General features: G+C 29.5%; 1 long non-coding RNA gene across 1 annotated transcript; it reads left to right on the top strand.

The window, feature by feature from the left end:
• Window positions 1-4,254, top strand: LOC145276659 (uncharacterized). Its single transcript, XR_013867975.1, has 2 exons — window positions 1-276; window positions 4,070-4,254. It is a non-coding gene; the product is annotated as an uncharacterized LOC145276659 (long non-coding RNA).
• Window positions 4,255-10,872: the final 6,618 nt, after the last annotated feature.

Here is a 10,872-nt window from a genome sequence, read left to right as displayed (position 1 = left end):
TTGACGGATGCATTGTTGACACTGTTTTAATTAAGCTGTTTGGGATCTTCCATACGGGTGTGGTATAATTTGAACCGGAAGTAATATGTATATAAAAAAAAACGTTTATATCGGTTGTTAATTAATTCTGGGTGCCGATATACTAGACTAACCATATCGAAATGAAAAACTTTATGAAAATCGCCATCTTGTTTTTTGTCATGATATCTTTAAGCGAAGAAGTATTGAAGCCTAATCCCGTAAATGAAATATTCATAGTTTATGGAGCAATTCCTAGTAAGTGAAGATCTTATTTCTTTTGTTATTTGTTGACGTTTCTGTCGTTTTAATTGGCTTAATCATTTACATCTGAAATTTAGAATAGATGAATTTTATTTATTTATGTATTTGATTAATTATTTAGTCGGGCAAACGACAAAACGTTAATCGAAGCAAAGTTACTTGTGGCAACTACTATTTTCTAATAAAGCTTTAGACATGCTATAAAAAGACAAATGTTTGATTTCCTCGCCAAATATTTAATGAATTCCGATAGTGATAGTAATAATCTTCGTGTCTCAGCCGCCCTCCCTCTCTCTTAAGCCCTCACCCCCAATTTTTATTAATTGTATTTTCGCACTTTTTTTTAGATCAGGACTTAACATATTATAATAAATAAATAGGACACTATCAAGTGTTCAGAGGCCGTTTTAAACAGCAATATTAAAAATATATACGATAACCAACTTCTGCTTTCAAGAATCGCAATTATGAAATAAAATAAAAATAAATATGAATCGTCGGTCGATAGGTATTGTCTTACGATTGTGAAGACTTGTGGAAAACAGAGCACATAATACCGTGACGTCAGACGTGTGTTAACTATACGAAATATGGAGAAGTTGAAGCGACTTAATAATTTTGTAAAAACCTTTGCTTATCTTTTTCAAACTGCAATTAATAATTAAGTTTTAAAAAAAATGATTTTGTCAGGTTTTAAAATTTACACAGTTTAATGATTAATAATATTATAAACATTTATATCTTAAATATGACATACGATTTTACTAAATGTGTACGAGTGTTCATTTGGTTAATTATCGGTTTTCATTCTTTTTTTAGTAAAAAAAGACAAAATATACATCGCAGTGACCCAGAAAATGTTTTTTTTGAACAATAATTTTTTTCAGTCGATTTTAATCTGGCGATGAAATATGTGTAAAAGTCACGTTTATGTCATAAGTTAATATAAAAAAAAATTAGACACCATTAATTTAAAATGTATGTTGCAACGGAACATTTTGAAATAATGAAATTTTAATAGTTTGATCGTTTACAAATAAATTAATTTTTAGGAAGTTTCTTTTTCTTGGTTATTAAACTGAGCATAATATGAACTGATTACAAAAACGCCATTAAAATATTAAATTTATATTCATTTCTTAATTTAAACTTCAAGGTAAGTCTTTACTTAATACGTATATTGAAACTTTTAAAAAATAAATATTTATTTTTACTTATTTGAAGTCTTATGTTTAATAATAAATAGAAATTTTGTATGTGCCTACCGATCGACACTATTCGTAATTGCAATGCGTTAAAGTAATCTAATTTTGGAAAATTTGCAGATGAACACTCGCTGTTATGTCTCTTCCAACCTCGATGATTTTCTGAGTATTTATTAAAGACAAATACTTTTCGTGGAAGGAAAAAATATTTTAGATGTTTTATATAGGGATAAGTTGCATGTATAAATGTAATGTAAAATTATATCTCATTTCTAGACTATTCTAATTTTTTAAAGAAACTAAATAATATTTTAACACTAACCCTAAGTCTGAGTGGAAAGGACATAAGATGATATGTACTAGCATAAGAATGTAAAACCTCAAAAAAAAAGGGCATGCATCTCACAGAAAAATAAAGCACTAAAGTGTATGAAAATACACAAAAACACTGCCAAAGACTACAAAATAAAGAAATCAATCGAATTTTTAAAGCTAGTTGTGAATCCCAGATGTACCGAGTGATAAACTCCACTGAGAAATCTTATTCAACTCCATGCTACTGATGGTCGCCAGCAATTTTGCAGTTGGCTCAAACTTTACTCTTTAGTGCTCAAACATTTTAACGAATGTCACCTAAATACTGAGCACTTGGAAAAAGTGACTAGAACTTTCCCTGATGAAATCAAATAGTGTGTGTTCTAATAAATATATTTTTATTTGAAAATTACATTTCGCAGTGTGTTAATTCCAAAGTTATGAATTTCAATCCACAAAAATATTTTTTGCACAAATATAAATGTCAAAACAGCTATTATGCACCCTTTAATTCCAGTAGAATTTAGTCATTAAACTTGTACTCTTAGAAATATTAATGGAATGTCGGCGACTCTAGTATTTTACATAATGTAATTTTTCCTTCAAATATTAGCATTTCTTTGGAAAAAAATATAAAAGAAAATAATAACTGTCAAAAACCAGGCCATATACCCAATACAAATAGCAAGCGTATGTATGTTGGCCTTCTCCCTTTAAAAGTAAACCGTCACCTCATCGTCGTATGGGGTTGTAATTAGATTCTTGCAGGCAAACGACGGCACTGTTATGAATCATTATAACTCAGAAATTTATAATTTCTTTTGTAAATATTGCATTATGTGATATCTTTAATCTGCTTAACTAATAAATATAATTTAATTATTTTTTGTTGTTAATATTGTTGATAAATATAATATTTTAAAGTTAGGCATTTTCTTTCTCCACAAAAATATATTCAACAAAATGTTTAACGGAAAATTATTTAGCCGAATCCTTTTTTAAATATTAAACTATATGAAGTTCATACTAGAATTAAAAAATACGTAATTTACATTCAATCAGATATGACGTATGCATTAATGAAAATGTAATTAACATTTTCTTTAAAATGTTAAATATTTATAAATTGTCTAATTATAAAAACGATTGTTATATTGTCGATAATTTTTGGACAGAAAACATGAATTAATTGCATATAAAACGTAGAAAGAAGAATTTTTAATCGTGAGAAAAATCTAAGATCCGTAAATTATCAATAAATCTTGTCGTCATTAAAATACGATTTTTAGATTAATTTTAATTTTCAAAAAAAAAAAAAAACATTGCTACAAATCCCAAATCAACAAATTATCAATAAATTTGTCATAAAACAACGAGTATTGTTTTAATAGGAGAAAGGTGTGTTATATTTCATTTAAATAAAATAGTATACATAAATTATGTTGAATGTACATAAATATTTTTAATAATAACAAAATTAATTAATAATTCGCCGATTTAGGATTTTTTAAGTTTTTTTTTTTTTTTTTTTTGCAGATTAGAATGAATCCAAACATCAGTTTTCATAACGAAGAATGTATTAATAATTTATTATTTATATTTTTCAATACATGGTTATTTCTTTTAAAATCAAATATAGATTTAGATCAATTAAGTAAATAATAAGCTTTTACCAAATTTATTTATATAATTTGCCAAGATTTATTGATATAATTAAATAATTTTGCATTTTCGTTCTAATGTTTTGTATCTGAAACTGTGTGTGTTTAATCTTATGCAGATACTATTTATTTGTATAGATACATATATGTGTTTTTTACACATAAGGATTTCGTTGGAAATTCGGTTATTTCTATTATTATATATTTTCATTATATATCTATATATTTTTCGCTACAGGAAACTTCATAGCATTTTTATTTAAGAACTAGCATTATCTATAATGTTTCTATTTCCACCTGATAATACCTGTACAAGTGTTGCACTTAATTCTACAGGACTATTTTCTTATAAGTATAGACATGTTAATGATACTTAATTTTAATTTATGGCATTTGCTGCAAGTTGAAGAAGTATTTGATAATCAATCTAAGTTCTCATTTATTCTAACGCTTGCCTTTTTGATTGTTATATTGCATCTTGAAATGATCTAAACAATCCATCTTTTTTTTCAACATAGATTCACGTTGATGTCACCAAAAATATTGTTGTAAATATCGTAAGTAAATATGTATAACATGTCTTTTACTTTCTATTCTTTATTATAGGATTATGTAAAGATTATTCTCGTCGATGGTGCTGTAATGGTCCTGACAAACGCGACCAGTTCTGCTGTAAAATATACACATGCAGGTGAACATAATATTGGAAAACAGAACTTGCAGAAATAAGAAAATATAAATATGTACACGTGTAACAAGTTTCAAGAATAAAATATGATTGCATTTCATAAGAGTTTTCAGAATTATATTTTTTGAACTTTTAGCTTATCTATTTTTCGTCCAAGTATGATATCCGTTTGTTTCATATAGGTTTTAGCCAGTAACTTGAAGATTGTCGATACATTTTTCGGAAAAAATACGTATATTAAATATACTGGCAGAATAAATGAATTATATGCACATGTACGTGAATGTTTCGCATAATCATACACTGAAACCTTTCTTAGCACATGTTTTATCAAACACACTTGGTTCTTACGAATATAGGTATGTTTTCCTATGCTTAAAAACAGCATTACACATTATAGTACTATTTTCTTAATCAATTTGATGTATTTAAAATTAAGATAAATAAAAAAAAACAACTGCTGAACGAAGTGTCCAAAATAAGTTCACTTTAGTCTAATATTTAGTAAGACCAATGTTTTTACTGCACTGCGCAGTAAAATTTTGAAAGTACATTATATTGTTTAATATACGTCACAAATAACATTTTATTTTCTTTATAATTTTTTTACATTTTAGTAACAAATTAAAATAATCTATTTCATTACATTATTTTTATATTTCTTTTCTTTATCTTTTTTAAAACTGATACAACATCCACAAGCTGTTTCCTTTATTATCCACATAGCTGTATATATACGTATATATATATATATATATACGTATATATATATATATATATAACTAATTCATTTACTCACATAAAATTAATATACAAATATATAGATTTATGCGTAAGGTTTAAGTATTTACTTCAAACGTGCTCAATAGGTAGGTAGAGCTAGTTAGTAATTTATAAAATATATATTGCGATTAAGTTACACTGAATATTCGGCGTTTCATTTACTCTAGGATTCCGCAGGCTTATGCGCATATATATATATATATATATATATCTCCTTGACAGGGTTCAAAAGAGAGTCGCAAATCTGATAGGCCCTAAACTGGCATCAACACTTCAGCCTCTGTCCCATCGTCGAAACGTTGCATCCCTCTGCCTGTTCTACAAGTATTATAATGGTGAATGCTCTGAAGAACTGCAAGCACTTGTGCCCCCACGACGTGAACACCCTCGACAGACCCGACAAGCTGCAAAATCCCACCCCCACACTTTAGAGATCCCTAGATGTAAAAGATCGTTCTACTCCAGTAGTTTCTTCCCCAGAACTGCTAGACTTTGGAATTCCATTCCAGGTCACTGCTTCCCCAACTGTACTGACATGCATAAGTTCAAGTGCAACGTGAACCAACATCTCGCTGCCCTAATCCCTACATAGTGCCCCAGTAGATGTTTCCCCTGATAGTAGCCCCCTACACCAAAGTGGCAATGTGCCTTGTTTGGGGTGAAAATATAATATAAATTAAAAAAAATATATATATAATAATAATAATAATATATATATATATATATATATATATATATATATATATATATATATATATATATATATATATATATATATATACTCATGGACCATATACTTACACACATACCATAATCTTTCCTTTTTCTCTATTCTCCAAAATAATTATTTGTCCTTCCTCATATTTCACAGATTCTCATTGGCTGAAAACCATATATATATATATATATATATATATATATATATATATATATACATATATACAGAGAGATAGAAGGAAAGAGAGAGAGAGAGAGAGCGTGGCAGGTTAATAATTGTGAAATTACCAATCAAGTTTTCATAATAGGAAGCATTCCAAAGTCATATTTATATTCTCTATCGCTTCCGAAGCGATATTTGTTTATTCATCAGATATTTACAAATGAAACCATCGAGAACTGAGTAAAACTTTTCTGGGTATTATCTCCTCATCATAAACGCTGATGAGCAGATGATATTTAGAAATATTTTACTAATTTCTCGATGGTTTTATTTGAAAATATCGAATGAATAAAGGGATGTCGTTTCCGAAACGATTGTACATATAAATATGATTTTCATGTGTCTTGCTATGGAAACTTGATTGATATTTCCACAATTGCTTATCTCCCAACCCATTCTATTCTTACTATTCATACAGCTCTAGATAATTACACTTATTGAGCTTATCATACTCTATGCACAGCACCTTAAAATATATTTTTACTGGCTCATTTACCCCTGTCTATCACAGTCTATAATATATATATATATATATATATTTAAATAAGGGAGTAGTCACCAACAATGTGTATTTTTTAACATTATTTTATTATTCCGTGTCTTGGTTTTTCATTGAGAATTATGTTTGGATCTTTGTAATAATGTTTTTAAGTCATTGAAATCGTTTACGCGCGTTTCAGACGGTCTGTGATGCGTCCTTGTCAGAAATTATTTTCAAATGTGTAAAAATGGCGATTTTCGTAGTTAATTTGAAGTTTGTCCAAGGGGTGGAGGGCCATACCCACATGGGGAAGACATGGGGAGACAAATAAATAGAAACATTAAAAAATCCCCTATTTTAAATACATCCCTCTTTCTAAACAAACATAATATAAGACTAAAACGAAAATTCACAATACTAAAATCCAAAAAATAAATATAAATATAGAATGAAAGCACCCCAACCCTTATTTCAGAAGAGCCAGCCCCCCTCCCCACACATACACATTAGTAACGACCTCGGACCACAGCCGCCTTCCTAAGGAAGCAAACACCTCAAAATACTATAAAACAATACACACATTTCCAAACCAATAAAAGCAAACACACACACGCACACACGCGCGCACACACACATAAATACACACGCACACACACACACACCCTACCCCACCCTAAAGGAAAAGAAAAAAACATTAACAGAAAGAGATAGCGACTACAGCCAGGTCAACGTCTCCCTGGACAAGCCCAATAAAATGCAATAAAAATTCAGCGTACCAATGAATAATAAACACTTAGAAGCCTCCAGCCCTTGGAAAAACTTCAAATTAACTACGAAAATCGCCATTTTTACACATTTGAAAATAATTTCTGACGAGGACGCATCACAGACCGTCTGAAACGCGCGTAAACGATTTCAATGACTTAAAAATGATCCAAACAATGATACAAACATAATTCTCAATGAAAAACCAAGACACGGAATAATAAAATAATGTTAAAAAATACAAATTGTTGGTGACTACTCCCTTATTTAAATATACATCTTTCTTTCGTTGGAATTTATTAACCCATTTTATATATATATATATATATATATATATATATATATATGTGTGTGTGTGTGTGTGTGTGTGTGTGTGTATACGCAGATAGAGAAAGAAAGAGAAGGGTGTGATAGAGACAGAGATACGAGCAGAGAGAGAGAGAGAGAGTAGAAATAAATAGGGAGAGAGAAACATGGAGAGAGACAGTAAAAAGAAGGACATTCGAGAATACATACGTTTTAAATGTCCGTCAAAGTAATGTTTTATGAATTTCAAATAAAACGACCGACAGAAGTAATTGCTTAACAATTGTTATATATAGGATTTTGTTAATATATTTTTATAAATATATTAACAAAACCCTATATATATATATATATATAACAATTGGATTGCTGAATTTCCTCTTCTGAACAAAATTACACTATGTTTGCTCCAACAGAGCTCACATAATAGATTATTATTTCTAGACTATTAGCCTGTACATTATGTACTTTTTGAAAACGATCTTACACACATTTATCCGCTATATTAAAATCTTACATTCCATCCTAGGAGTCACATCATCACGATCGCAAAGATACCCAATGGAAGTAGTTGTTATTTTCACCTCTAAATATAAAAGTACTACTCCCGCTTCCAGACAGAACACGGAGGTATTTTGTATTATGAACATGTATGGGATTTCACGCTAATTTTCTGGCTCGTATACTTATACACATACCATAATCGTTTCTTTTCCCAATTCTCCAAAATAATTATTTATCCATCCTCAAATTTCACAGATTCTCATTGGCTGAAAACTAACTTTTCTGGAATGAACGAACCCTCATTCAAAAAAAGAACGCTCTAGAGATAAAAACAACAAACGTGGCTTCTCTGATTAGAGTTGGTATTCCTTTTAGATAAAATGTACCGATAAAAAATATATTAAGACATCGAAATGTGTTCATAAGCTACGAATGCTTTCATTTTCACATTTAATATATTGTACATGTTAGCTTTTCGTACAAAGCTATGATAGCGTGATATATATTTTGTGTATAACTACAGCGTACATAATCTTTTCCAACAGAGGCTGATAGCCATTTGTTCTTCTTCCTTTTCAAAAACCAAGATTAAACCTTATTTACACACTTATTAAAAATTACTACTGTCAAGACACAAATTGTGCGTGCTTTTGAAAGCTTTAAACTGTGTTTTATTTAATACTAGCAGGGCTACCCGGCGTTGCTCGGGACCGTATAAACAATGAAAAAACAAAAGCAGATATTGAACATAGGTTTTATTCTTAGGGGAGAGAAATCTTTCATCTCAAGTTTTAGCGTTACAAACAAACATTTGTCTTTTATATATATAGATAATGACAGGTTTTTTGGGGCCCCCCCTCGAAGATAACTGATCAGTTGACCAACTTCTAGTGGTCTGTTTGACGTGAAATTTCGATATTTGTCATCCGGGTGATGGGGCTTCGATATGATACCAAATTTGTCAAGTTTGGTTCCGTCTTTCAAAAGTTTTAGCATTACAAACAAATATACATACATACACACAGACGTTTGGCTTTTATATATATAGACTAGCAGGGCTACCCGGCGTTGCTCGGGACCGTATAAACAATGAAAAAACAAAAGCAGATATTGAACATATGTTTGATTCTTAGGGGAGAGGAATCTTTCATCTCTATGTATTATTTGTTTTATCTACCCTAGGACTGATATTGTTCATGTTTTATCCCTAGCATAGGTAATTTACAGCATGTATATGAAATTGTTTTACCTTAGGGAGAAGAGAACAGGTAATATACAACATAATGTGTCTATATTACATCCCTGGCAACGCCTAGAAACCAGCTAGAACATGTATTTCAGTCAATCTTTATTATATCCTGGGCTATGCCGGGAAACCAGCTAATCTCTTTTTAGTGACTTGACCACCAAAATACCTCCCTAAGTGTGTCCTTTCTTTTGAACTTATTAGATATAGGTATCTAGAAATGTGTGTGAAATTTTGTTGAATGCATTGTTCACTATGATTTTCTTATTGTTCTACACAATATCAACTGTAGCGAAATAACACAGTAAACTTAGTGTAGTGTTAGAATAAAGAGCAAAGGAAAAAATTAGAATCATATTTTGTAATTGCAAATCTAAATTTGCTAGCATGTACCAGTATTGGCCAGGTTGTGGAAATTTGGAACTTATAACATATGTAGTGGCCTTTTCCTAGATACCTATTGCTAAAAATTATACTTTCATTTTGTTAGAAAAATCTCTCTTCAGATGCCCTGCATCATTCAAAATAAAAACAAATATTTTTATAATTGTTTCAGTATATTGCTACACAATGTGAAAGTTTTTAACGTTTGTAAAAAAAATCATGAATGTGCTTATATTGCAAAAAAGAAAATATCAGTGCACAGTATTGAAAGTGTTTGAGATTCAAAAGTCTGTAACATTTCTACTAACTTCATAAGATGTCATGTGAGAAACTGAATTGAATATCAAGACATTATCTGAAGCGTTTTTATTTTGGTGTAACATATGTGTTTACAGTGAACCTTAACTTTTAATAAACAGATTGGTATGCCATGACATAGGCTAAGAATCTTTAAAATATATATAAATTGGAAAAATGTGTGAACAAATGAAAAAAAAATGATCCGCTCCACTTGATGACATCAAGCACAGTAATATTTTAGTGAAGAAAATATGAAATTGATGTTCAGTGATTAGTTTGGATGAATGAGAAAATGTAATTGTTTGATGCATAAAAATAACTCAGTTGCTGTATTTGATATTAAGCAGCAAAATATAGTGATTTGAATATTTGGGAAAACATCAAACCAGATTATGTAAAAAGAAAAAAAAAAGATGAAATTAGAAAATATATATTTTATGTTTATGAGTTCTGCCAATCAAAATTTTGTGGCAGAAATTGGGTGATTACCATGCAATTTTATTTTGGTAAAATTCTTAAATTATTAGAATGTTTATTATAATTTCTAATTAGTGACTTGTTATAATCAAAATCCGCCCTAAAGAGTGTCCTTTCTTTTATTAGGTATCAGAGTAGGTATCAAGATTTCTACTTCTATACAAATGTGATATTTCAGATCTGTACATAAAAGATTTGTTGAATATATAGGTTGAGAATTGTTCTGTGTCGCTCTCTCTCACACACACACGCATTCTCACTTTTATAGATATAATAGATAGATTACTCTAGATATATTTCCATATGTCTGAATACCCTATATACAAATTTTCAAATCTGTAGATAAAAAATTTGTTGAGTATATAGGTTGAAAATTGTTCTCTCTCTCTCTCTCACACACACATTCTCAATTTTAGAGATATAATAGATAGATTATGCTAGATATATTTCCATATGTCTGAATACCCTATATACAAATTTTCTAATCTGTAGATCAAATATTTGTTGAATATATAGGTTGAAAATTGTTCTTACT

The sequence above is a fragment of the Euprymna scolopes genome, chromosome 1, assembly GCF_053919585.1.
Source record: "Euprymna scolopes isolate OS-2025 chromosome 1, ASM5391958v1, whole genome shotgun sequence".
Taxonomy (NCBI): domain Eukaryota; kingdom Metazoa; phylum Mollusca; class Cephalopoda; order Sepiida; family Sepiolidae; genus Euprymna; species Euprymna scolopes.
Note: the sequence above shows the minus strand (reverse complement) of the source record. Positions and strands in the feature narration are given on the sequence as shown.